The sequence below is a fragment of the Xyrauchen texanus genome, chromosome 50, assembly GCF_025860055.1.
Source record: "Xyrauchen texanus isolate HMW12.3.18 chromosome 50, RBS_HiC_50CHRs, whole genome shotgun sequence".
In the NCBI taxonomy this organism is placed as follows: Eukaryota; Metazoa; Chordata; class Actinopteri; order Cypriniformes; family Catostomidae; genus Xyrauchen; species Xyrauchen texanus.
Genome location: NC_068325.1, coordinates 11,629,898 through 11,645,026, shown reverse-complemented (window position 1 = coordinate 11,645,026; position 15,129 = coordinate 11,629,898). Strand labels below are relative to the sequence as shown.

At 39.4% G+C, this 15,129-nt stretch overlaps 1 pseudogene; it reads left to right on the top strand.

The window, feature by feature from the left end:
- The first annotated feature begins 492 nt into the window (after positions 1-492).
- LOC127640984 (guanine nucleotide-binding protein subunit alpha-14-like) lies at positions 493-6,652 on the top strand (annotated as a pseudogene).
- Positions 6,653-15,129: the final 8,477 nt, after the last annotated feature.

The window sequence follows — 15,129 nt, the reverse complement described above, 5'->3', positions numbered from 1 at the left end:
TTTTCTGTTTTACATTCATCAAATAAATGGCATCTTAAACCTCACTCAAGCCTGCGTGTCTTCCCGATAGAAAATACCATTCCAGTGTGGATGGGAAGTGTAAACATTGCAACAACAAAAAATGCAATATCAAATGAAAACGTATTAGTATGGAAGTGGCCTAACAGTGTTTATTTCAGTCAAAAAAATCAGTACAAACTAAAAATGTACAGTTTTGTAAAAATATTATCTGTGTATTGATTTTATTATTGATTCTGATCTATATCCAATGAATTGCAAAAAAGGTGTTTATTTGGACATTTAATTAACTGTAACTGTTTTAAATCAGTCCAACTTTTCATTGAAGAAATTTTCATTTCCTTGTCTTTTACTGACTTCAGTATCTTTGTCTTTTTCCTTTTCCTGATGCCAATGATCTTTCAAGCTCTTAATGCAAATAAGACATTGATAAGCAAATAAACATAACAAAACAAAACAAAATTAAATCCTAATTTCTCTCAGTGTCTTTCCAGGCTTGTAGATGTCAGAGGACAGAGAGGACAGAGAAGAAAGTGGATCCATTGCTTTGAGAATGTGACGTCGCTCATAATTTTAGCATCCCTCAACGAGTATGACCAGCTTCTTGAGGAAAATAACAAGGATGCAAATGACTCTGCCTCTCTCCTTTCCCACAATCAGTGGCATTATGCATGTCTGGGGAGGGTAAATCCCATCAACAATACTCAGACTATGATGACCACTGCTGGCAGTACTAGGAATTTCATGCCATGAATAAGATGCTGGTCCACTCCTCATCCTTTGCTATTTCACTGTATAACATATGTAAAATGTGCACAGTATGCACATTTACTCCATACAATGCACAGAATACCTCAATAATTTGTTCAGACTGCCAAAAATTAAGACATTTGGATTTCATTTTATCTTAACTTGGATTACAAATGCAAAATAACCATTTTAATTTCAGAGATGATTGAGGTCACACACTGAAAAATGCATAATGCATACTATTTCACATACTATTTCAAAATAATTTGTATGCAGTATAGTGTGTGTACTGTGTAGTATCTGATTACAAAGTAATTAGTTAATGTAATCTAAGGACAATAAAAAGTAGTGTAACACATTACATTTTAAATTCTAGTTATCAGATTAAAGTCACTGACTTTTAATTAAGTTTAATTTAAGTAAATTATTTGTGTTAAACATTTCTAAAATAGTATAATTTATTTAAAATTTAAAACACAAATTATGTTCCTATGAACGCCTCTTTGTGTTTCAATTTTCCATTTCCTTTTTTTACTAGTTGTTACTAGTAGCATCTGATAAACATGAAAAAAAAATTCAAGAACAAATAGTTTTTCTAAAACCTGATGTCCACATATGTGTTGTTGTGGCAAAAAAATATCAACCAACCATTATCACTGCGTAAGAGACACTCTAACTCAAACAGTCTTTTAAAATTATTTATTCTTGCAAGAAGGACCCGGTCATTACACAGGAGTTAATCTGTGCCGTGAGTGGGACCCAAAAAGGGAGGGCTGACTTATATTTTATACTCTTTTATCCCAAGGTTTTCCGACAGAAGCAGATCCTCCCCCTCTGCATCTCTCAGACACAGAGGCATTCCCCTGTAATGACTATTACTGATCAATGAGTATCAAAATTTCTACATCAATTCCCCACTTTTTATCATTCAGATTACTCAATCACAATAATAAACAATAAGAGAAATGTTAAGTTATACCATCACACTTACACTCTTCATCTCTGATTTTCGCATAAATGATCACTCTCAAACATTTGTGAAATAACATTTGGAAAAATAAAAAGCTGTTTTTTCTGGGGATATTCCCCTAAGTATTAGCAAGCAAGTAAAGACTTTATCTGAAGCCGGGCTAAATGAGTAAACACCGTTACTGCACATCTGACATAAAATCAGACCCTCAGTCACCTCAGTATAAACAAGGGATAGTGTACAGATTAAGTAGGAAATGCATCCAATGAAATGCCCTGTTGCCACACACCCACACTGCTGCAGGTGAAGTTTCATGTGGCTTGCTGAATGGGCATGTGAAGTTGACTTCTTTGTCATTGATGACGGCTGTACAGTTGTCCGCTGTTCTGTCCTTCACGTTGATTCTGACCCTGCAGTCAGACCAACCTGCTTTAAACCGTCTCGCATTGTCCAGACAAATGCATACGTCACCCTGTGTTGCCGTCACTCACAGAGGTGGAAGCGCCATATCAGTGTGGTTATACTGATGTACATGGTTGCAGTCGTCCGCAGGTCGCTTTGTTGGTGTCTTTCCTTTCTCCAGATCACTCACAGCTTTGAGCACATCAGTCATCTGCTGTGGAATCAGACACTTTGTTCCTTTTGCTGTCGCTACAGTCAGTGGGACAGCTTTCCAAGCATGAGACATTTGCAGACAAAGCCAGCAGCTCGTCGATATCTCCAGTTCGCCAGAGCACAGGCCTTGTCCCCTTGACAACTCATCATGGCCTTCTGCACTTCAGGATTCGCTTGACCTTTTCTTGTGGTTCTGTTTCCCATCCAAGCTCAGGTGCCTCAAAAGGTTTTGTCGTCGTTGTTGGAGCTGCTTCAACTATAATTATGTCAATCGTCTCATACAGTCGGTTCCTTCTTTATCCAGTGCGCAGTAATACCTGCCTTGATCAGAATTTCTTACTTGTCTCAGCTCTACTCGCATTCCATCCCTGTTGCTGCTGAGTCTGTGGTTCGTTTGCACTCTGAATCTTTCGTCGTTCCCCTTCTTGTAGTCGTAGTAGTACACTTTCACGTCGACCCACTAGCATGGATCTCTGCAGACATAGAAAGGTGCATACTCTTCGCTGCGTCCCTCACTCTTTTGGAACGGGTTACAGTTGAAAGTCACATTTGTTCCTTCCTGAATCGTGATGATTTCTCCTTCCAGGCCATGCGTTGGCTCCACAAACATAGACACATCTCTTGAAACGTCGGATGGTATCGTTTGGCACAGTTGTCTCAGTCCAGTTGGTGTGGTTTCCTGTTGATAACACTATCAGGCCCTTGGTAAGGTGCAGTATTAACATACAAATTGTCTCTGCAAGCAAAGTTATTATGCACATACTCTTACCCAGACCACACATTTCCTGCACTCTGAATGGGTGCCACGGTCTCCATTTCTTCCATTTGCTAGATCAGTACTGCAACTGTGTGACCAGAATGTGTGAAGGAGTTCAGTCTTTGAAGCACTCAGAGTCTTATCTGTTTTGCTGATTAACGGTGCCCAGCCGGATGCTGTTTCCACAACTAGGGTTGCCTGCCTCTTCTTCTTGTATCTTGCTCCTCTTAAACACACACAGCTAGAATGCAGGGGTCTGTTGTTAATATTCCTTGAATTATTTTCAGTTCGTACCTTTTCACGATGATTACTGCTTGTGACCACACGATGGGGTCCACTCTGCACACAGGCCATGTTATTCTCTTTGGTTGGCCTTGCTCTTCCACTGATAGTGGTACTTGGTGTTCAAACTTGATCTCAGCGTTTATTGACATTCACTCAGAACAATCTCCAGGCCTGATCTTATGCAGGAAGGTTTTCACCTGAACACAAACATTGGACAACAGAGAAGACATTTCTCTGCAATAATTTAACATGTCATTCTCACACAGATCTGTTGATGGCAGCCCTTGTCTACCCCTTTCTATTCCCATGAATGGTGGTCTACCAAAGAGTATTTCAAATGGACTTAAATTAGTTTTGAATCTTTTTCTCATTCTGGTGTACATCAACACAATTGGGAGTGCTTTAACCCATGTGAGCCCAGTTTCCTCACAGCACTTAGCCAATTTTTCTTTATTGTTTGATTCTCCCTCTCAATAACTGCAGTGTGTTCTCGTGTCAATTCCCAAAATCTGACCCACCTGCTTTATTGCTTCACTGACAAAGTGTGTCCCATTGTCCGAGCTGATTTTCCTTGGAATTCCCCATCTCGGAACAATCTCGGTTAAAAGAGCCTTCGCTACTGCTGCCGAGTCTTGTTTCGAGGTTGGGAAGGCCTCAACCCATTTGGACCACATGTCAACCATCACCAGGCAGTATTTCTGTTTCCCACAAGGGGTCAACTTGATGAAATCCATCATCAGATACTCAAAGGCCCCCCTGATGGTGGTTGAGATACTATAGGTGTTTTTATCCCTCTTGCCACGTTGTGTGTGTGTTACAAATGACACATCTTTAGCAAACATTTTCAGCAAACCACAATTCTTTCATTTGCGCAACCATCCCCTCTTTTGATACATGGTCTAACCCATGTATCAACTTTCCATAATGAGGAAAGAAGTGTTTGGGTAAACAAAGCATGCCATCACAGCTCATCCACACATTCTCCTTAGAGCTACAGCCAGCTGCCCCCCACCGATTTTCTCCTTGCCTGTGGAAAAAGTTTGCATGCTCTGTAAACAAGAACAAATATTGAGGTTATTGTCAGATATCAAAGCACACGTAGTCTCTTTTGTCTCCATCGCTGCCTCGGCCTTCGCTGCCGCGTCTGCTCGTGCGTTTCCTGTTGAGACTGAACTGTTATCGTTAGTATGTGCTGCGCACTTGTAAAAGAAAATGGCCTCCAAAAGCTCAGACACAAGAGATGCATTTAATATTGGACGGCCATCTGACTTCAAAAAGTTTCTGTGCTTCCATAGAGCACCAAAATCGTGTGTTACCCCAAAGGCATAACGCGAATCTGTGTAAATTGTCACACATTTGTCTGCCCTAAGTTTACATGCTTCTGTTAAAGCAACCAGTTCAGCTGCCTGAGCTGAATAATGTACACTGCGTACTTTCAGCTTTCAGCTCTGCCACGGGATAGTGATGATTGTATGCAAGCGGCGCCAGCACAATTGTCGTTGCATGTGGGGAAACACAAACATACTTTTCATTAAAAAAAATAAAAATGTTCTGGTGGTGCTGAGACACAAACAGATCTTTCACACATTTTATTTTAGTTTTTTTTACTTAACTTTTCAATCCTACATGCTAATTCTTTCTGCATTTGCTTTTCCTTAACCCAACAGCCCACTGTCTGTTCACATTCTTTACACACATGTTGAACGCAGCCACAACAACTTTTTTGTGCCCCGCTGCCCTGTTCAACTGATTCTCCTATAGTTTTTTCCCTTATTTGACAGAAAACCGGTGTATCAAATTTGGCAAGCTTGCTTTGAGATTTCCCCATACTGGTTGTTCTGTTTCCCTGTAGATATATCGTTCGACGCACGTCTTATAATCTGTCGGACGTCTCCAACAGATCTGATTTCTTAACCCAAGATCAGTTAAGGGTTGCTAATTACGGTTTGCTCAAAATCTTTCTTTGGAGTACGTTCCAGCGCTCAGTATTTCAGCTAACCTAATTAAACAGAGTTTTGCGAGAACTCAGTCTCTGTTAGAAAACCTCTTGACCTGTTCGTAGGTCTCAGTTTCTGCTCGAGAACCTCTTGTACTCGCATCACAGAAAAACAGTCCCAGCCACTATGGTTCACTCACTTTTATAACAAAAGAAAATAATTTAGTCGTCCCTTACCAGAGATATTTGGGTTGCCACGGGTTCGTTTTCATTTGATTCCAGTGGAGTTTCTCCTGGCCCTGGTGCGGTCGGCCCCTCTCTCTTAAGCTTACGAGGTAGAGCTGGAACTTCTCAGTCCAGGTGGCCAAACACCGTCCGCACTCAGGTCCAGAAGGCCCTTCCAAGGAATCCCACTAGTGATGCCAATATACTGTATGCTTGTATTTAATTAGGGGTACATATAGCAACTTAAATGAGCACGATTTTGGATTATTTGAGCAAAAAAACTAAACGTGTCAGCAAAATTGTTTTAGAAAGTAACATCAGAGTTCTAAGTAATTTGTAATTAACTTTTCAGACAAAGTAATCAGATTACACATTTATAGAAGTAATTCATAATTTGTAGTGAAGTACTTTTGAGTAGCTTTCCCAACAATGGATATGGCCCCTTTCTATCTCAACTTCTCTGAGGTTCTTAGGTTGGCTTGTCCTATTACTATCTCCTGTCCTTCTTTTGTATTAGTGATACATTTTGTACTTCTCTTTAGGTTAATTAACAACTTCTGTGTCCCCTTCCCCTTTCTGGCTGCAGAACTGTATGATAGAGATCTTGTCACTGTTCCAAACTCTCAATATGGTTAGCTAATTCCTCTGTCATCCTCTTCCTGAACAAATTGGACATCCTGAAAGAAAAGCTTCAGATCTCAGACCTGAGAGCACACTTTCCTGAGTTCAAAGGTAGTGTGGTGCACCTGCACCCTAAATACTGTAGAATGTTACAATGTAACATGCAAATGGTCCCACTATGAGTTGGATATCCCCAATATTTGTATGTGCTCTTTCAATTTTACAACTCTTACCATTGAACAAATTACTTACCCTTTCCTTCCTCTGTGGTTTGGAGTCATTATCAGGGAAATGGCAGGACACGCAAGACACCATGCTGTTCAACAGAAAGTTATATTTAAACAAGGCAGATTGCCGTGAGACAAAGAACTCCAACACCATCTACCCTCACTTCTCCTGCGCCACAGACACCAGCCACATCCGGAAGGTATTCAGTGATGTGAAAGACACTGTCCTCGTGAAGTCTCTAAGTTAATCTTCAACCGAGTAGGCCAAGAGGCCATTCAGTTAGGGACTGCTGTTCATCTCAGTGCCATTCCATTCAAAAGCATTCCATTCAGCTTATGAGCCTATGATATTTGTTGCCATTAGGACCAGACTTTATGCTGCAAACAAAAGGTCTGGCTACAGCAAACTAATACATTTCTCAATCAAGCATGCAAAACAGGAAGGAGGAATGGACATATGTTGAATGTAGGTTATACAGTATTTCTTAGTATTAGTATTAGTATTAGTTAAAAAACTGCATCTGTATTAACAGTATTAGTGTTCTGTTACTATTTACATTCAAATAATGTTTTATCATTATTTCTAATGGAGCATGCTTGAAAAAATTTTATGAAATGTATTTAAGGGTTCGAGTTTTACCTAAAAATCTATATTTACATACTAAATTTTGATGAGATTACAGAGGAGGATTTTATAATACCTTTTTCAATAAAACAATCATTCATGCCGAATAAAGTACAATTACATGTACATGTGTTGTTATAGCAGAAGGTGAAAACAGTTAGAAGGAGAATTTGAGGGTGAGCATACCCGTATTAGCCGGGACATCCTGTATTTTAGCCGGAGTCATTCCGTACGGGGCACTATTTTCCTGTCTTTTAGTGGTAAGTCGACATGTAAGTCGTTATATTGGAATGGAATTTTGTTATGAAAAAAAAACAAAAAACATTTGTGTGTGTGTGTGTGTGTGTGTGTGTGTGTGTGTGTGTGTGTGTGTGTGTGTACATGTTTAACATATTATTAACCTATTCTGGCCCTAAGCAGTTTCCTTGAGATTATGGTTCAAATTGAATATTTACATGTTTTAAAAATATATAAATACATAGTATAAAGTGTTGTATAAAGTGTAAAAAAAAAACATTCGTACATTTAAACCAAAGGAAACAACATAAATGTACTTAAACATTAACACTAATATTAACATTAATACAAATATTTTCAAGATTGACTTATTTTACATTTTATAATTTCCATTAAATTGAATTGAGTAATCTTTAACATAATTAAGTAAAATAATTTTAAGTTTTACTAATTAAATTTAGTTAAAGATCACAAAATTCAATTTGATGGAATTTTGTTATGAAACTGAAGTGTTAAAAAACATAGTGTACTTTTTTGCACAGGTTTAACAAATTATTTACTTGTTCGTGCCCTGATCAGTTTTCTTGATTTGTGGAACATTTAAATGTTCTAATATATGTATATATATAGAATATATATATAGATATATTTATTTTCACAAATTTAATTTAGTTAAAAATCAGAAAATTAAATTTGATGGAAATTTGTTATGAAATTGAAATGCGTACATTTTTAAAATAGGCTTTGCTTGTTTGTTTGTTTAGTTTTTTAATGGTTGAAAGACATCTTAAAAGGAAGGACTTTCCTTTTTTATACATGTTTTCCAGAACATTAAAGCATTATATATGTACAGTTTAAAGGATTGTTCACACAAAAGTGAAAAATCAAATTCTCAATCACCTGAAAAAACAGTTCACTAAAATTAATCAGACTTTCTTATGATTCATATGAGAATGCATTTCATTCTCCTCCTTGCATAGGGTGCTTATAAACAAGGGTTCATATGTGTGAACATGTCGGAAATCATTTAAATTCCAGGAAACATTTTTTGTCCTGGAATGAAATAATAATTTTCCAGGACAAATGGCTGAAAACCAGGATGATTTTAGAAAATCATGGACAGGTGGCAACCCTAGTTAGTCGAGGTGGACTACATGTTTGCATGCACATTCTTACACTGATTATTCTTAATAAACCTACAACTGTATAAGCTCAAGAAAAAGCCTTAAACAGCATTCCTTTATCGGGGTAACTGTCCACTAAAACTTGGTTTGGCATATAATTTCAGCCCAAGGTGTGCTATAAAGTTTAGTTTTTTTGTAAATGTTATACTACATAAGATATTTAAAATTAAAGTTTTAAAATTCCTTATTGATTTACGTAGAATGTTCAGATAAAGCACAATATTATAGAGATTTGGGCGGGCTCTTTCAACAAAGGCCAGTAAATAACTAAACTAGCAACCACCTAGAATGCCCCAGCAACACCCTTTGCTGATTTATACTTAAAAAAAAAAAAAAATGAAGGTAGTAAGTTTGGCATTCAAAATCATATTAACAGTGATGACATCACTGTAATATTTGCATACTGAATTGCAATTGGTCTTTCTTCTTATATCTATATGCATGCTGAATTGTGATTGGTTTTTTTTCTTCCCTTCTCACATATATTTAACCATTTATAGCCTTTGGTCTGTACATATCTGTGTGCACTGCAGCTAACTGAAAACAAGAAGAGTGTCATTACTACATTTAAGTGGCTGATGCACCATTCTATTTACCCGTATGCAGAACCAAAGCCGAAAACCTGTTAACAAATTTTACACTATTTATGGCATCTTTGCAAGCACTGGTATTTCCATGAAAAAAAATGCAAATATAGTCCAGTTCTATCAGGAAGACTCGCAGATTTGAATAAAGTTTTAGATTACATTTATTTGATGAATATAAATCAGGGATGTAATTTCTCTCTTTGGTGTAAGCGCCATCTGGCAGTCCAAAGTTGTTGTACTCGGAACCATCAGATCCTGCCGGAGACAGGAGGCAGGGGCAAGGGCCCTGCCCCATGCAGGACGGGACTCAACTGGTGGCGGTGGGGCGGTGGAGGTTGCCGTGTTAGCACACTGAAACAGCAGTGTGGCAGATTGTGAGCAGACTTATAAGGCAATGGCTTACATGTGATTGGTTAGGTGTTACCTAGATAATGGTGCGATGATGCGCAGCTACTAGTCTTCCCGCTAGAACTACGCTGCGCTTGCATATCTAATGTACAAAAACAAGATGAAATTAAATAGTGATACTGTACCTGTGAATTTCTCAGTAATAACAAAAGGGAAGCAAAACTAACCCACACATGCTTGTAGGTCTACCACAAACATAAAAGAGAGTACTGTGCTGTTTCAGATGTCTTCTTTGGGGTTAGTAACAGTCAGACAAAGAAAATGAGAAAAGCGGGTGCTATGTGGGACAGAGACAGAAGTGAAGAAATACAAGGGGATAAAGTTGTCAAGTGACATGTCAATCATAAACAGAGTCTGTCTCTATAAAGCACAATATCAAATTGTGACTAAGTAGGAATAACAGACTGTGCACACTGCAATGAATGTAAAACATTCACCATTAAGTCACTGTTCAATTCTAGGTTCAAGAAAAATATATACACATACAGTATATGCATTAGAGATTCCTTAGAAAACAAAAGGGAGTGGAATACTTAATATCAGAATACCTTGTTAGCTGTGTTTAATCCACCACAGTAAGAGGGAGCATACGAGCTGGATATTTATTTCTCAATTATCAGCATTTGTTGCATAATGTTGATTGCCACAAACATTAACTTCGACTTGTCCCTCCTTTCCTTTAAAATAAAAAGCAAAAATCTGGTTTATAGTAGAAGTGAATGGGTCCAATCCATTTACGCAAAAATTAGAGGTCAACCTCAGTGGATTTTGACGATAAATAAGCTGCCGCAAAAGGCTGATAACCGATTAATCTGTCAGTATTTTTAAAATTGATTGTTAGAATGTTTTTTACTCCCAATTTCTTCACAGTTTGGAATGCCCAACTGCCAATGTGCTCTTAGTCCTCGTGGTGGCTTAGTGACTCCCCTTAGTCTGGGTGGCTGAGGATGAATCTCAGTTGCCTCCATGTCTGAGACCGTCAGTCCGTGCAACTTATCACGTTTGTTGAGCACGTTGCCGCAGAGACAAAGCGTGTGTGGAGGCTTCATGCTATTCTCCACAGCATCCATGCACAACACACCACGCACCCCACCAAGAGCGAGAACCACATTATAGCAACCACAAGGAGGCCAATTTGGTTGCTTAGGAGACCTGGCTGGAATCACTCAGCACGCTCTGGATTCTAACTCACGACTCCAGTGGTGGTAGTCAGCATCAATACTCGCTGAGCTACCTAGGCCCCCCTGATTAATAGAATGTTAACCAACATTTCTGTCTTTCATAACTATGACGGGCACAGACACAGAGTCTACAAGAGACCAAATAAATGAAATTTCCAGATGCAGTTTATTGCTCAACTAAAATTGTAGTTCTCGGCCTCGCTCCGCCCATACGCCGCTCAGCCCCGCCCTGCTCGCCACATATACCATGGCCAATCTCAGGCTTGGGAATTCTCCGGGCTGTGGACCCCCCACCCCACATTTCTAAGGTGGGAGTGTTGGCGCGACAGGATGGTCTCCGGCACTGACCTGCACGTGCCTTGGAGTAGGAGCAGGAAGAGCAGCGGTTCCTCCAGCCCCTGGCAGATGGCAACGGCTCCACAGCTTCCTGGCAGACAGCAGCAGTTCCTCCAGCTTCTTGCGGACGGCAGTAATGGCTCCTCCCTCTCCCAGCAGATGACAACGGCTGGATGGCAGCAGTGAGGACTCCACGACAGCGCATCCTTCCTCCTTCCCAGGTTTCAGCTCAAATGTAACGAGTTCACAAGATGGGCAAGGAGGAAGCTGGGACCGACTTGACAATGCATAGACATTTATTTTACACTTAACATAAAACAACTCCACATGCCACATGTCGACCACACAAACACATCTTCATGCATCTCTCTCTATCTGTGTCTAACGCTGTCTCTTCTCCTTACATTCTCCAAGAAGCTTGGAACATACTATCTACATTAAGTGATCAATGAAAACTATTTACTTAATTATTTTTGAAGACATGCTCATTATGCAACATTTCTCACAAGTGTCTGAAACTTTTGCACAGTACTGTAAAAATAAAAGGACATATCACAGAATGGCGTATGTACATGTGCAAGTGGTAATGTATGTGTAAGGTAGGGTTATGTACATTTATTGAATTAAATATGTGCATTTACATATGTACATGAGATATTTATTTACATTATTGCACTATGGGGGAGTCCTGAGGCAGTTTAATTATTCATGAGGAAAATGGCCTGAGGGTAAAAACTGTTCTGTGCCTTGCGCTCACTGCTCTGTAGTGCCGGCCAAAGGGTAACAGTTCAAAGAGGGAATGGGTAGGGTATGTGGGGTCCAGAGTGATTCTACCTGAATGTTTCCTCACTCTGAAGACATACAGCTCTTGGAGGGTGGGCGGGGGGGGCAATAATCCTCTCAGCAGTCCTGACTCTCCGTAGTAGTTTCCTTCTGTCTGATTTGGTGGCTGAACCAAACCAGACAGTTATAGATGTACAAAGGACAGACTCAATGATGACTGAGTAGAACTGTGTCAGCAGCTTCTGTGGCAGGTTGAACTTCCTCAGCTTCCTCAGGAACTTGTACTTCCTCAAGTCATGTAATTACATTCTTATACAGGCTTCATAGTGAGATATGTATATGCATATGTATACGCAGATATGCTTGTGTGGAGATTTCTCCTGAAGTCTATCATCTCCACTCTTTTGAGCGTGTTCATCTCATGGTTGTTTGGACTGCACCAGAAAGCCAGCTGATCAACCTCCCATATGTATGCAGACTCGTCACTGTCGCTGATGAGGCTGATGATCGATGCCTAGTCATTTGTGTACATGGAGAAGAGCAGTGGAGAGAGAACACATCCCTGAGGAGCCCCAGTGCTAATTGTGAAGGTCCCGGATTTGAGTTTCCCCAGTCTCACTAGCTGCTGCCTATCTGTCAGAAAACTGGTGATCCATCGACAGATTGGGGAGGGCATGGAGAGCTAGGTCAATTTGGTTGAGAGAAGATCAGGCATGATGGAATCGAAGGCTGAACTGGAGTCCACAAATAGGATCCTAGTATAAGTCCTAGGTCTTTCGAGGTGTTGCAGGATATAATGCAGTCACATATTGACAGCATCATTCACAGACCTGTTTGCTTGGTAAGCAAAGCAGAAGGCAGTGGAGTGGCTGAGGCCCGGGCAATAGCATGTACGGGGACCAGCGAGCAAGTTTTTCTCTCTATCTCTGCTATCTGTCTCTCCCCATCGCTCTTCCCCTCTCCCATCTCCCTCCCCTCATATCTCCCAGGGCTCCAGAGAAGTGGGGAAGACCTGCCGGCAGTAGGACGGCCAGAAGGGCAACACCTCCCTTCCCTTTTGAGAGAGAGAGAGAGAGAGAGACACACACGCTGTGAAAACACACTGTGTGTGTGTGTGTGTGTGTGTTTAAGTTTTTTAATTCTGTCATTAAAGTCACATTTATCTTTGCATGCCCAATTGCTTCAACTTGGAACACTTAGACAAAATATAAAAATTACAAAATATGAATTGAAGTGAGGATAAAAATGGGTGAATATTGTCAATGTTGAAAGATTTAGATACAGCAAATCCCCACAAGTGTCAGTCATTGTTTTCAGTTTAACTCTGCCACTGTGAAATCCTCCAGCGCTGGCCATAGTGTAACACAGAGTAATAAAAAAGATTTTTGCTGATAACCGATAGTTACAAAAAGCAACTATCAGCACCGATTAATCTGTAAAACCGTCTACCTTTAGTTAAAATACTGTTTCAAAAGTATTGTCATAAGACATAACAATATGCATGTTAACATGATTTTAGTGTGATTATTTTGCTTACTAACCTTTTCTGTGTAAAGTTATATAGAATTTGACAACTTCCATGAAGACGTAAACCCTAAAACGACCATAAAAATTATGATTTAAACAACTTCACAGTTATTTACTGGTCCTCTCAACTGGAGGTGAAATAAGGAATGTTCTGTTTGCTTTGTTCACTGACTGTGTTTACATGGACACCAGAAAGCAGCTTAGTGCGAGAAAGTAGCATTCCCATTTGCAGGCATTTTAGAAGTGGCATACTCTTTACACCCATATGCGGATTGGTCAGTAAGCAGCTTTCTCCAGAGCAATGTAATTTCCCAGTGATGCTTGTGTAAATAACAAACATGGCATCCTTGGAAGACTTTACTATTTGTATTCCCTGATGCTTCGCTTTATTTCCAGATATTCCAAAGTTGTTGCAGTGTTTGTTTTCTTAACTTTCTATTGCGACCTGCAGCGGAGTTGAGCTGCAATTTTGAGGTTTCCCTCTTAGATAAAACTCTGGGATTCGCCCAGAGTATGAGCACATATACTGTATATGCGAACATGAGGGACCATCAGTATGTTACACTGGTGTGTATAAATGGGTATATAGTATATATGCTTTCCCCTTTTTTCAACTGTACTCCCAGAAATGTTGAATTCTTTCCGCTTTGTTGGGCTCCATCATTTGCCTTTTGTTATCCAGTCCGTTCATGCACATGCGCACTCTTCAAAAACCTGTAATAATGGCACTAATGCGTTTACATGACCACATAGGCCGCATTTTACAGGAGAAACCTGGGTGTCTTACGACACTTTCTCTCAATACCTTAAACCTGTAAGGAAATCTGTGTTCTTGTTTTTGCAAAAACCCTGGACTAACCCTTTTTCTTAAGTGCATTTAAATGCTGATTGTGACCATTTTAGAGAAATTGTTAACCCTAATTGTTAAAGTATTAAACTTCAAACCATAACTCGTCTTGTTCTATTTGTAATACGAACATGAATAATAACTCAAATAATGTGGGGGATATTCTAAAATGCTTAATGTAAAAACAGTGCTATGTAGCTTACTGTACTAAAACAATGACCATTGTGACCTTGTCACAAACACTATTTTCTGGAAAAATAATGACATCATAATCTAAAGGGAAAGACTACATTTTTTTATGTTTTAAATGGTTTCTCCCCCATAGAAAACCATTTAGAGAAAATGCTTAGTTGGCTGGAAGGCCAAAATATTGCAGTAGTCCAGTCTTGAGATGCCAAAAGCTTAAGAGTAGTTGCAGTATACTCAGAGAGATAAGGTCTGATTTTACTGATGTTGTACAGTGTGAATCTACATGACCAGGTGGTCATTAAAATGTGGTCAGTTAGGTGTTAGGTATACCTGGTCATCAAATATTACCCAAAGGTTCCTGGATGACCTAGCTGGCATGAGTCAAGCCCAACTCTGTTGAGAAAGGTCTGCATGAAACCTGAAATAAAGGTACTAAATAAATCATTGTGGGCACAAGATATAATTATATAAAATATAAATAGTTATCCTGAATATATAGTTGTAAAGCTAAATATTAAGTATATTTAATATAAATTTTGTGCATATTATGTATGTATAATAACATTAATACCGCTGTTTACTTTAGTGGGGCACCAAGCAGCCAAATTTACTGTAAATTTGTTTTGATTCTGCTTGCCTTGCAAAACTGAACACAGCAGCTTTCATCTTCTTTCAAGTACTTCCTGGGTCAAGTGTTAGTTCTCCTCTTCTGTGTCTCCAAAGCAGCTGCCAATCACAGATTTGTTTGTTTAGTCCTTGACATTGCTGTAAATGAAGCATAACGGACAAGGTATGAATCAGTGTATTTTTGCTGGAGCACC